Source organism: Buteo buteo, chromosome 2, assembly GCF_964188355.1.
Source record: "Buteo buteo chromosome 2, bButBut1.hap1.1, whole genome shotgun sequence".
NCBI lineage: Eukaryota > Metazoa > Chordata > Aves > Accipitriformes > Accipitridae > Buteo > Buteo buteo.
The window spans coordinates 76,739,600-76,752,296 of record NC_134172.1 but is presented as its reverse complement, the minus strand read 5'-3'; the positions used below and the strand labels follow the sequence as shown (position 1 = coordinate 76,752,296).

The window sequence follows — 12,697 nt, the reverse complement described above, 5'->3', positions numbered from 1 at the left end:
GTAAAGGTAAAGCACCGCAGGTAAAGCTGGTGGGAATGGCAAGCCCCAATGTGAGTCATTCCCTCCATTTAGCTTGTATTGAATTACCAGCTCAGGGAGGCATCACTTGATTTTGTTTAAGGTAGAAATTAAATGTTCTCAAGACTCAACTCCCTGCTGGGCTGTTGTTTACGATCAACATGTGAGTGATAGAGAAGAGGACAATCGCCAAAACCAGATCTCAGCCAGCCCAGAGGATTTGCCGTGCATCATTTCATCACTGCTGCGAATGTTTTCCTTCGGGGATGTTGCAGACGTGCTGCTTCTCCTTGCTTAAACAGACACGGCACCGCAGCTGGGTCGCCCGGATCCAGACATGTCCACGCCAAGGTGCATTTCTCCTGCCTTCTCTCGTTGTCTTCCTTGACCATCCGAATCTTCCAGGGTTTGCTGCTGGTTACCTTCATTTCTCTCTCATCAGATCCAGCTCTACTCGATATTCTCTTTTTCATTTGTTCGTAGAGCAACTTTCCATCCCCAGCCCCAATTACACTGCAATCCCCCTCTGAGGGTACCCAGCCTGAAAAATACCCAGAGGTATTTTTGAAAATACCTCTCTTCTCCATTACTTACAGCTCTTATTCATTTTACCTCCTATTTCCTACACTGCTTAATTTGGAAAAGCATAGCTACAAGGACAGGGCTATGCCGACTTTCACCACTTTATCCTGCCAACTTTGACCACTTTATCAGGTTCACAGCTTATACAAGGGAGCTGAGAAGTTCACTCACCCCAAACCCGTAGGCAGCACATCCAGGTCTCTGCAGCTGCAGTTGCTGCAGAGTGAGCACCAAGGCTGTTGGCTCTGCAAAAGCTCTTTCAGGGTAATTCTGAAACCACCTTCTGTGATCTTTTCTCCTTTTGCATGAAGAAATGCTTTTTTTTGTAACGTGCATGTGATACCAGGACCAGCTTTAATTCTAAAGGTAGAGTTCAAACCTAATTCGAGTGCATCAAAATGTTTCACAGGCGAGGACCTGACTGGGGCTTGTCAAAAAGGCATTCAGAAGTTCTGCTCTGCTGCACAGCTGTTGGTAAAGCAGGGATCATATAGATTAAAATAAGGGATTTTTCTGATCTTTAATGATACAGTCAGTCTCACAACTCGAGAACAAAAATAAAGAGCCTAAACCAAACAGGAGAGGCACCAGCCATTTGAGTGCTATTTGGATTATTATGTTTAGAGCCTATCAGAGGCCTTATTAAATACTCTTCCTCCAGGATCTTCCTGGTATATACCTGGCACAGAGAAGGAAAAACATTTGATCTCTAGCAGTGACGGAGCAAGAACAAACTAAAAAAACCCACACACTGGAAGACAGATACTTTAAACAAAATAAATCAAGAGAGAATGCCAAGAAGATTGCACCTAACTTTTAGCAGAAAATTTATGTATATGTTTACTTATTCATTATGCATTAATTAAAATGCTTAAAAGAAGTGGAACCTGGCTCAGCCAAATGCTTTGACTCATCGCAGTGAGACAGAGAAAGCTGTACGAAAAATATGACCAGAAAGATCTGTTTGGAGAATTTAAAAGCTTTGTGCATTTAAGGATATATTACACGCTGTCGTAAGGTAGTGAAAAGTAGATGCAAGAATACAAGTTATAAAAACAACTGAAAAAGTCTTTGTCCTATAACGAGTTTTTAATAATTGAAGCAGTCCTAAGTGCCATGATTAAGTGAAAGAGCAAATCTGGTGCCCCTTGAAGCCTGTTGTACCTGTGTTGTCACCTCTGAGTAGCTACTCTACGTACCCTCTCCGCAAAAGTTGTGTCTTTTAGGACCCCTCCTTCAGAATGAAGCCTCTAAAGCAAGTGGCAGCACGCTGTGCTTTTACTTCTGGAGGTCCCTGGTTCAAGCTTCAGCAACTCACACAAGGCACCCAGGTGAAGGCTGATGCAGAAGGATGGGGAGTTACAAGCCTGGAGGTACAGGATTCTGCCCCTGCTTGAGTATACAGCAGTTACAGACAACTCATCTTCTGAGAATGGTGGATTTGATGAAAAACGAATTTTTGGAAGGAAACCAAAAGCTACTTGAGGGTTCATGTTATAATTCAATAAACAGTATTGTCAAAAAAAAGGGAGGAAATGTTGAACTTTTTCAGTGTTTTCAAATAAACACTTGTTTTCTTTCTGGAAACACTAACCCATTTCATTTCAAAATATTAAATAAAAAACCTCCATGCTGTACTTCTGTTTTATTTCAGAATTGTCCTAAGCTAAAAAAGAAAGAAGAAGAAGATGGGTTATAAGCCAAAAACGGAGCAAGGTGATTCACCTCAGCTCAAACTAGATGTTTTATTTGCAAACAAAGTGTTGTAGGTCAACCCAAATTAATTGCTTTGTTTATCTCATCCCTGATAAATTCCTTAATTTACTCTTCTTGGTTTGACCCAAACATATTTTTTCCTCTGAAAATGAATTATTTCACTATGAAACCACAAACCCCATTGTTCTCCCAAGTGCGGGAGGAACGTCTCCAGTGGAACGAGAGGATGAAGGAGAAATAGTGGCTCCAGCCCATGAGTGCTGGAAGCAGGAATGCAGCTCTTGCCATGGGCAGATGCATCTGCTCAGTCTTCGATCCCAGTTTTCCTGTGACAAGCACTAAATAATGAATAAGAACAGTAAGGAGGATCAGCTTCTCCTGCCGCTGCAGCCCGGAGAGACCACACCAGCATCTGGGGACAGCCAGGGCAGAGATGTATCACCCTCCTCTGCGCCCCAGGGCAATCTCTCTGTTCTGTAGCAATGCTCTGCTGGGCAATTTCATTAGAATTAGGCAGAAACATCTCCAGAAGCACATCTATGCAAGTGACAGCTGACTCCTTGGTAATGACAGCTCTAGAGACAATTATGACAGGCAATTGCTTAATAAGAACTGGCATTTTTCAGGAAAATAATTACATTGATGAAGCATAAGGACATTTTAGCTTAGACTCTCTGGCTCTTCAGCCAAGCTGGTCTTGATGGTTGACAGTCCTAACTACCACACCCTGACTAACCAGCTCTGGACCGTTCATAATCATGGCAAGCATTGTGAGATGTACCGTCAAAATCTGATCAATGAAATCAAGCTGGCATCCCCATAAACACAAATACAGTGCCCACTTCAGGCAGAAACCCCACCATCAGACCTCAGAACTTCGTCAGACATTGCAAGTGAATGTCACAAGTCTTCATGGCCCAGTACATTCACTCCCCTCAAGCTTTTCATGCCTTCTTTCTAAGCAATGTGCCATTGAGGGTCACCCACCTGCTCTGCTCGCATTCTGGAGCCCACTTATCCAACATGTCTCATTCTGGAGCCTGCTTATCCAACTATGTCTCCAGGCTCCTAACATCATACAGAAGGTCAAGATTTCCCCCAAAATGTCAGTGCTTTTGTAAGGCTCAGCATTTGGGTGCAGAGGTTGTGACAAGAACACAGCCTTGTTTTCAAATGTGAACCAACAGTGCCTTCAGAATATTTTGGCCACAAAAAAAAAGAATAAAAATCTAGTATTGCAAGGAAGAAAGTTCATCTGGACTGAAACAAAAGAGGAAGAAACAGTCTGTCTTGGTGAGGGACCCTGAAGAGCCTGGACTGTATTAAGCCTCATAGTTTATAGAGATTTAACCTAAGGATCACTATGCTGCCACATCATTTGTGTGCTACTTTAAAAGATCTCATACCATGTTACTTTAGCATTTCCTGGTGACTTATCAACATTTTACAGCTTACTGCAAAATCTTTTCTACATTATAATTTATTGGGGAATTTCATCTAATTTGCTGCACGTGAGAAATGAGTGGGTGAGAGTGGGACATCTACACCCAGCTAGGTTCAAACCAGTTTTCAGGACTGGGCTGTGCTGTAGCTGAATGGGCAGTCCCTGTAGCTCTGAACATACTCATTCACTGCCCTTTCCACTTAGTCCCTTCATCTAACACCAAGTGTTCGTAAATTGTAATAAATGGCAAAACCATGCTGTTCTGTTTGCGGACTCTGTAATCAATGAATGATAGAAGCACAGAGAACCCTCAATTTCCAAGTCATGCGGGTACATTGAATCATGAAATAAAGAGCAGAGAGACCTATTTAAGTGAGGATACAGCAAGTTCATCAAACCAGAGGTGATTATGTCTCATCTTTATGTCAGGAAGCAGCAATGGAGCTTCACTCAAGCATTTTTATTCTTTCCTGACTTACTGATACTCACCAGCAGACCAAAAAAATAAAGGCCACTGGAAGATTGGTGTGCAAACAAGGTTTCTTTCTAGCCAGCTGCTGGAAAAGCACCACTTACCTCTGGCAGATGACTGCCTGGCTCCCAAAGTTCAGGAAATAGCCTCAGTGTAGTTAAAACCCAGCTGACGAACAAAAAAAAGCAGTCACAAGGAAAGCCACAAGACGAGTCACAGGCCTGTGGTACATGGAAAGAGCAGGCTGGTCTGGGCTTGCTCTGCCATGAGCCAGGTGCATCCTCGAGCAAATGCCTTCAACGATCTGGACCAGCTCCCTGGTCTGTAAGGCAGGGAAGGATGTGATATGTGCCCGGAGAATTCATTACTTCTGAGCCAAGGAGCATTTGGAATGGATCCCCAACATGTACAAACTGCGCGGCACCGCAGGCGTATGAACTGACCTCAAGCAGAGCAATACCAGTTTTTCCAAGCTGATAATCAATCTTGGCAGTGGGCCTTGAGCATGCTAATCACTGCACCGGCCACATGCAGAGAACTAGGACCCGGCCACAGTGCCTAAAATTTCAACACACTTCTAATGGTGAGAGATGGGAAGAGGCACCAACCCAACATTTTGCTGCAATCCTCCTTTCTTAGCATCGCTCTGGCCACAGCCACTTGCCATCCAGCTCAGGGAGGACTTCTTAGGGAATTGTTAAGGTTATTAGAAAAAGCTTATGAATGCTTGGTCATTAGCCTCTCTGATGCTCATCATCATTTGATGACCTCACTGTCCTGCATAGATTAGGCTCTCCTCCCTTTGGCAGAAGGCAAGGCTCACAACAGCCGTGGCACAGGGTCTGGGATTTGTGTCACACAAAACCCAACCCTTCTGGCTGCTGAAGATGTGAGGATATTGGTCTGAAGGATATTGGAAAGATATTGGTCTCATCTTGAAAAAAAACTCTGATGGCCAAAACTCATCAAGGATGTCCAGGAGAAAAGGTAAAAATGAAAAGGATATGTGGGATTCCAAGAGGCCCCGGTGTATCCTCATTCCCTGGCTACGCAAGGCCACACTGAGGTCTGGACAGACTTAGGATCTGCCCAGGGTAGAGCTCAGCACCGGGCAGGAATCACCCCATCCCAGCGGTTGCAGTCTGCTATAGCAGCACATGCCTATCCAGGAACAGGTCGGCACAGCATGGGCAGCTCTCATTTCTTCTCTTCTTAGCTTCTTCTTCAGCATCCCCTCCCTATTGCTTCTGATTTTTCATCCTTGGCTACACAAGCTCTGTTTTGGGCCTGGACTAAAATATTTGGAGCTGCTACAATCACAGCTCCAGGGAAGGTCCTGTGGGGTTGATGCAGGTGGGAGCCTGCGATGCACCCAGGGTAGCCTGACCAGGGACACTTCTCCCCGTGTCCTCTCCCAGATCTCTCCCAATAGCATCAACACACCATGACATAACATGATGACATAAATAAGCCAGATGATAGTGCTTTCATGGCTTGCACTCTCCCTCTTCATGCTTGTTGAGCAACTTTTGCCGTTTTGATGGATCTTTCTCTGCAGGGAGCATCAAATAATCTTCGTTTTCCATGTATCACCTGGGCTCAGATTAGTCATTCTTGACACGGGTATTTTCCAGCTAACAGATTAAGCTTCTCCTACTGGGAGCAAAGTATTTGGACGTTGCCTTGCAAAATTTAATGAAATGCTTGAAGTTTGCTCTGAATTTAGGCTCCTTTACTCCTGCAAGGAAGGGCTGTTGGTGCAGCTCAGAAAAGATGGAACAAAAGCTAACTGTGAATTGCTGGTGTTGGCGAGATGCTGCCAGTCCCTCTCCCAAGGTGGAGGATGGAGCTCGATCCAAAACAGGAGAAAATCAACAAATGTGAGCATGGCATTAACACTCACAGGCTTGCACAGCCACTGGGAATTGCTGGGGCCAAGGGTTTATCTAGCAGCCTTCATGCTTTGAAAAATAATTTCCCCTCCCTCCTTTTGGCCAGAGCAGTGATTGCTGTTGGTTTAGACAGTGAAAGAATGTGATTTTTTGAAGAATGAAAAAAAAAAATACCTGGGAACATTTCCATTTCCCTCAAATCTTGCTTCATTTGCTTTAAGGTTTTATTAAGGATACAGAATTGTTGACAATAAAATTATTTCTCTGTGCTGGGAGAGGTAAAGCAGATTGTTACACACAGAGAGAAGAGAGCTGACTGCTCTCATAAATAAGTCAATGTGTTACTCCTGCTAGACTGGAAGCAGAATGACAGCTCTTCCAGATGCTGATGCTCTACTTCTCTGTGACCTTCGGTAAACTTAAGTTTGCTAAAAATACCCTACAAAAGCACACGTGCTTCAGGGCTACAGAAACACTAGGAGCAGGGGAGATTTTAAATTATTGTATTCCAGCTCCCCACCTCAAAACCCAGCTGTGCTGAGTATTGCACCTCTGCTCCCATTTAACGTGCCCAGATCTCCATCGATCATCTCCGCCGGGGCTGATTTTGTGTCCAGGGAGCGGGGAAGGCTGATGCAGCCTGAGGCTATGGAGCTTCCCAAGGATGGTGTGGATGTGTGCCTGCTGCACGCCGGCCGTTTCGGGAGCAAATCATGGCTCCGAGGGGCTGCTGAGCCACGCCGTGTTATTTATGGTGAAGATTAGTTCAGATTATGTTTCTAGCAGGGATGTTTGTTTACACGCTCAGTCTCGCTCTCCTCCCTCCCCTGCCTTGACACACCGAAGAGGCAGGCGCGTGGCAGCGATAAAACATATAATGAAAATTAAAGGCAACGGGAGATGGAAGCCCATTAAATTCCAAAGCAGAGCTTTGCTTTGGGTTGAAGGTTCCCTCGTTCCTCAAAATGCAGCTCATGTGCAGCCAGCAACTACCCCAGCAGCCAGCAAGGGCACGTCACCGTCCCTCCCTGAGATCCGACGGAGGAAGCAAATGAAGTGTCATCGAGACCCAGGCTCTTTCTCCCCTTTATTTGCAATTTGATGTCTGAGGTGCATAAGGGAAGAGAAAGCATGAGTATGACAGGGTGATTAATGCTTATCTTTACCCATGCAGAGAGTAAGTTACCAATCAGCCACTCTGCCCCTATCTCCTTATTTAAAATGCAAACTAACATGAATGAAACAATAACATTTTAATTAGATGGAAATAGAAAAGCTACAGGAGAATGGTGTTGCAGCAGTCTGAACTTCCTGAGCCACATGTAATTACTCTGATAGATAACACACTAAAGGGAGAGTTAAACAGCACAGTTTCCACAACGCTTTTTGCACCACTCTGTCTCTTCTCACTTACAGTGATAGAAACCAGGGACAACCAGGGTGGGAAATGACTTTCCTTCCAGTGCAGCAAGGACAGCCTTCTGGGGAGCAGCCCTAGCCCACGCCAAAACCTTTCCTGCCACGTTACCTGTCTTGCCTTAAAAAAGAAGAAAAAAAAGCCCCACAGCTCCAAACCAGAGGATGCCCACAAAACATTATAAATAAGGGGGACAGCACGTAAACCATGATGCAAATCTGGGTGTATAGGAACATGGCCTGACATGGAGCCAAAGTTATGAAAAGAGGAGCTGGGTCACATTGTCAGTGTGGCTCGTGTCCCTGGCCAGGGAATGGGAAGGAAGAGAGAAAACAGCAGCGGGCACCTACAGCTCGGAGATGGTCACCCTCATCACTGCCCAGGGCTAAGGAATGGAGTTACTGCATGTATGAAGCAGGGGGGGGGAAAAAATAAAAGAAGAAAAAAAAGAAAAAATAGAGGAAAACCAAAGTAAAGTGACCCATGAAACTTTTCATAAATGTAAGGATGTATTCTAACTACAAAAAATAATGAAAGACTACTGTAGTCAGCTCTGATGCTAACTTGCACTCTGGTGAGGTCCAGGGATCAATCCCCCTGTAGCCCGTTGCCCCAGGGTCACTGCAGCTGCTAGCCCAAATTTTGGAGAGGCACAGCCCGGACCACACAGCATATCAAGGCTTTCAAGATGAGGCCTGTTGCCAACACAAAATGTGTCACCGTGAATCATCCGCGCACCAGTTTCAAAGTACAAAACTGTTCCCTGAATCATGGTAAAAACACAAATGTTCTGCTCTGAAAAAGAAAATTCACTGACTCCTTCTTGAGCCAAAAATAGGGAAAAAGGTTATGTAATTCATTTACTTTGAATAATAAGCATTTCAAAGTTATCTAAACAGCACTAATAACAGGGAAATCTCTGTGTATTTAATCAGTCTGTTTTTGCTATGGGATTGATGCTGGTGCTCCAGGCAAGCTTGTCTCATTCACCTTAAAACAATTTAAACATAAAACTTTACCAACAGCTGGGCGAAGCTGGCAGGGCAGCAGCCTCGCTTCATATCTATGTTACTGCCTTAACCATGTGCTCCTAAAAAACAACCCATTTTTGTTGAATGCTGTGTTGTGAGCAGAAGGAGAAGCTGGAAGCGTTTTGTGAGTAAGTCTTGGAACAAGCTGGTTTCTTAGGGGTGACCAATGCACATTCCATCGCTGATTTGCCCCATTTCCAGCCCAATCAGCTTGGCTGGAGCCAGATTTCTGATAAGTTGCAGCTAGAATTATAAATGAAAAAGCCATGCTTATTTTCAGCTGAATTTCTTGTCTCCCTGGATAATAAGTCTGCTTTCCTCAGCAGTCTTTGCAACTCATTCTTTGTGACTGAACACAAAAGCCCTGTTTTCTATGAGATGGTTTATCTCCAGCAAAGCTTCGATGGAAGAGCGAATGAATGTTTGAAAACTTTGGCAACACAACCACTGCCCCAGCCTGGAAAGTAGATTTTCATGGCTTCTTCCTTGATGTGTGCTGGTAAAAATTTTCATCAGGTTCATTCCCAGAAAGGGTGGGGGGATTTCCCCCCATCAACCTCCCGGGACACTGGGCACAGCCCTTCACCACTGGTGAAGATGTCTTTGATTGCCAACCCCGTTCCTGGGGGATCCCTAGGAATCTGTCTGTCGATTCACTGCAGGTCCATGCTTTATGCTGATAGATATGTCGGTGTAACACACACGCACGGTAAAAACAGCCTCGGCAAGCCGATACGGGGGTTGATGCTGGAAGCATCAGGCTCACCCAGCTCCGAGGAAGGAAACCAGCTTCGCCCCGCTGTGACACCAACCCTGCGTTTTGGGACTGGTGTCTGTTTATAAGTGAAAGCAGCCAGGCAGAAGGACCCATTCTCCACCTGAGTGGTTTCTCCGCTGCCGAGACACTGACCTGAAAGGCCCCAGACGTGGGCTAGCTCTTGGCAGAAGAGCAGCACCGCTCCTAAGGGGATGCCTGGTCTGAAGAGGAGTAGCCCATCGGTCGATGCCATGGCTCCATGTGGCATAGGGCAGGTTTTGCAAACGTGCTTGCGTGAGATTTTTAGGACTAGAAATAGAGGGAAATCTGCTAACTGTTAAGGCTTTCCTTTAGTGTAAGGCACTGGGGTGTGGACCAGCCTCCCAGAGGGGAAAGAAGCCCGTTGCGGAAAAGGAATTAATGCCCAGAAGATTTTCAGCTGCGTTTTAATTTTGTATCAACAGTACCCACTGGCCACCAGTCAAAAATAATCTCTACAGCTGGATCGATAAGCATGGCCTTAAAACCAAGCTGCTCTCTGTTGTCATGAGGGTGGCTCAGGAAAAGCGTTAGTGCAAATCCGCATGGAAAATCAGGGATTGCACCCTGCCAGGCACAGCCCCAGCAAAAGCCACCCGTCACAGCCACGCTGGGCCAGCCCTATAAACCTGGGAAAAAGGAAAACTCATGCAAATCACCCAAACCAGCTCCTTCTCCTGAAAAATCACCTGAAATGGGGCGGGGGGAGGTTTGCTGAATTTGAAGGCACAGCTCTGATTTACAGCACCAAAGGAGAGCGGTCCCTGTCTCTTCCGAAAAGAGCTGAATTCAGCTCGGAGGCAGGGGCACCGGCTGAGCGGGGGCGAGCAGATGCAAGGAAGTCAGTCGGTTCGCAGGCGTACGGCTTCTGTGCAAAGCCACAGCTGCAGTTGTAGAGTTTGAGTCAATAGTTGCTTTAATAGAAAACCAGTTTTGTTTTGCAGGCACAAAGGCCTCTTCTATCACTACCCAGCAGGAGGTATATAAAACTGTCATTTCTTGCCCTGTTTCTGCCCTTGTCTCTTTGCTTCTACTTTTTACAGGCTGCCGGTGGGTTTTTTATTGCTTTAGGGTTTTTTGTTTTAATTGAAACCGAGTAAATTACATTTTTCCCTAAATAATTGATGAGTTTAACAAAGTTTTCCGTTATGTCACGGGGAAGAAACCAGCAACCTTCAAAGCAGAAAACAGAAACATTATTTGAACTTGTTTTGTGCAAGAGCAAAGAGACATAAGCTTGCAACGAGAGGGCACAGCCCCTGAGTGCCCTCAAAAGCAACCTTTAAGGGACGGAATTCAGCACAGCACTACACAATATGAGAAAACCTCTAAAGTATGCCCTGCAATTTTCCCTTTCCCAAACACACTTATTTCAAAGGAATGAAGTCACAAGCCAGCTTTATTTCTGGCTGTAACATCACTATATATGTGGCAGTCTTTCCTGAAACATCTCCATTGATAAAAGGCAGGGGGTGGAAGAGGGGAAAGAGAAGCGTTCATGAAAGTGGAAGACCTTCTGCATTGTCTCCCTGCGATACAGCCATTCCCTGCAGATCACATCCCTCTAACCCTTTTTAGAGGAACTCAGGCTAGGCAGGGAGTGACAGGGGTGGGAGACTTCATTTGCTGGAAGAGACAGAGCTGGCGAGCAGGAATGCACCTGGCATCTCATTCTCAAAATAAATAGCTCCTGCCACGCTTCATCTTCCTTCTGTTTTCCTAGAGGACCCCCAGCATTAATACCACTGGTAAACTGGATGCCTATTCTTTCTTACAAAGGAGCAGAGTAGCTCCCTCTGACACTGCTCAGCCACTCTATCCTAAAGCCTTACCAGTGCTTGTAACCTGAAATACTCCTCCTGCTTCCAGCATCTCCTTTAGCCCCCAGCTTTCCCCTAATGCAGTGGGGAGACACCCTAGACAGGGGGAATTTAAAGAGCAGGTTGCTAAGGGATTGCACGAAGCTGAAACCGTGGTGAAACAGGGCAAGACCGATAGGACCCGATGGGATTTGGGAGGAGCAGGGAGGGTGCAGGCAGACAGGGTGGGTTTGTGTTTGGGAACTGAGCTTGGGGAGCTCCGTGCTGGGAGCCACAGCCTCTTTCTGTTTTGTTATTATTACCACCTCTCTGCCCTGGCCCCTTTTAAAAGTCCATTTCTTTGGATAACAGTGGTTTTGTTTTCACTGGAAGCACTGCCCTGAGACACGTTGTCAGTGAGACCCTCGTATTCTGGCTTGGTGACCAACCGAGGGAAAATGCATCCATAATGGAGATCTTGTTGGAAATTCTCTGAGCTTTTTGCTGCTTCAGAGCGTGTTCAGCAGTGAGCTAGAAAGTCTAACAGGTTTCTGCCATCTTCTTTGACTCTCAGAAAAATGGCCATTGTAGCTGCTAGTGCTCTATCTTCAAACAAAACCCCTTTCTTACTAGACACTAAAGGATAAATGATATTTGCTTGGCTCCAGGATGCTCTTGGAAAACAACCAGCAGATCAGGCAGTGGTTCTGGCCATGCTGCTATTGCGTTGACCTGTCTCCAGTTAAAGCTGGGCTGGTTATTCCCTTCCGATACCCCAACGCTGCCTTCAAGCAATAGGTGCCCTTAGGAGGTCTCACCACTGCATGACTCCCTCTTAGAGAAAAGGGGGGAGAGGATTCCCTTCCCCTTTGCTACAGGAGGCTCTCTTAGCGAGCAACAAGTACTCCAGTGACAGAGCCAGTGTCTGTACAATGCCACAGGGGATGAGTAGCATCACTCCAGTGATTATTTAGACTGGGAGCTCTTCGGTACAGAGAATGATGGAATCATTTATGTTGGAAAAGACCCTTAAGATCATCAAGTCCAACCATTAACCTAACACTGCAAAGTCCACCACTAAACCATGCCCCTAAGTGCTACATCTACACGTCTTTTAATACCTCCATGCATCATCCTTTAATGTTGTTTGTGCGAGATGGAGTATAGGGGAGCTGGGGGCTCAGGGTCCCAATACACACAGCCCCGGCTGTTTAGCTGCAATAGTCAAGGAGCAGGTTAAACCCCGAGTTTTCTGTCTTTCCTTTATGCATCTCAGAACTGTACCTCTACAGCAACCTGCAGAGCAGATGCCAAAACAAGTCTTAACACGAGTCGCAGAGCCAACATCCTGCAAAAGGCTCTTTGCATTATTTAGTGTGGCGGATCCCCAAGCAGAGCTGGAGTGTGAACCTGATCCATGGCAGAAAGCAAAACGTAACTGATTCCTGTCCTGGCGACTAAAGGGTTTGACCACATTTCACAATGTGACGTTGGTCACATTTCTCCTCCATGAAAAGTGAACTTGGGCAG

General features: G+C 45.7%; 1 protein-coding gene across 1 annotated transcript in view; it reads right to left on the bottom strand.

The window, feature by feature from the left end:
- NTSR1 (neurotensin receptor 1) overlaps window positions 1-12,697 on the bottom strand; it is a 58,850-nt gene that overhangs the window by 33,819 nt on the left and 12,334 nt on the right. The window lies entirely within an intron of this gene.